At 33.3% G+C, this 775-nt stretch overlaps 1 non-coding gene across 1 annotated transcript; it reads right to left on the minus strand.

Annotated features, from left to right (window-relative positions):
• Positions 1–330: 330 nt before the first annotated feature.
• Positions 331–465, minus strand: LOC131147052 (small nucleolar RNA snoR77). The gene has a single exon (XR_009134582.1). It is a non-coding gene; the product is annotated as a small nucleolar RNA snoR77 (small nucleolar RNA).
• Positions 466–775: the final 310 nt, after the last annotated feature.

Consider the following 775-nt stretch of genomic DNA (forward strand, 5'->3'; position numbering starts at 1 on the left):
TTGATATTATTATTTAAGATTAACTTTGACCTGTGTTGGACTTGTTTCATAATTTCTAGGTGAAACCCAATGAAATGAGTTGCTTTCAGAAATTAAATTTGGAATAAACAGTGTGTTTCTTGCACATCCCTCAAAAGGGTAGCCAATCCTTTCTTGTCCCTCTCTCTTATCCACCCTACACATGCACAACCAACCAATTCCAGCCCACAAAGTTGCACATCAAATCATTAAAAGGATTAAATAAATAAAATAATAACAATAACAGGACATATATCTAATCAAAACAAAAGGCACAAGGCAACAATGACGGGATAGTGAATGAGAAAACAGAATGTTCTTCAGCATACTGGACTAGTTTCTATAATGGAAATAAATAAAAGACCATCTCAGCAAATCTGAAGAGCAAAAGATACATTAATTTATGAGCATGTTAACACCATTATTGCTATCACAAGAAGGTTGCCTCAATAACTACTCAAATCTTGATGAATAGAAATGTAGTAGATAAAATTCAAAATGGCCCAAGAACCACAAAAACTAAAATATTAAAGAAAATTGAACGAACAAGAGGGAACATGTGACAAACTAATAGTTCTTCTCATCTTAGCAAGTTTGAAACCTGAGGTTAACTCAATCTGAAGGCACAGCACAGCGTAGCACAAGATGCAGTTCCCAGTAAATATTTCATATAACTTGTATAAACCATTTGCACATTATGTCTCAAAACATATTGAGTTAGCTTACAACATTGGGAAAAAAAATCCAACATTGAAAG

This window comes from Malania oleifera, chromosome 13 (assembly GCF_029873635.1).
Source record: "Malania oleifera isolate guangnan ecotype guangnan chromosome 13, ASM2987363v1, whole genome shotgun sequence".
NCBI classification, from domain to species: domain Eukaryota; kingdom Viridiplantae; phylum Streptophyta; class Magnoliopsida; order Santalales; family Ximeniaceae; genus Malania; species Malania oleifera.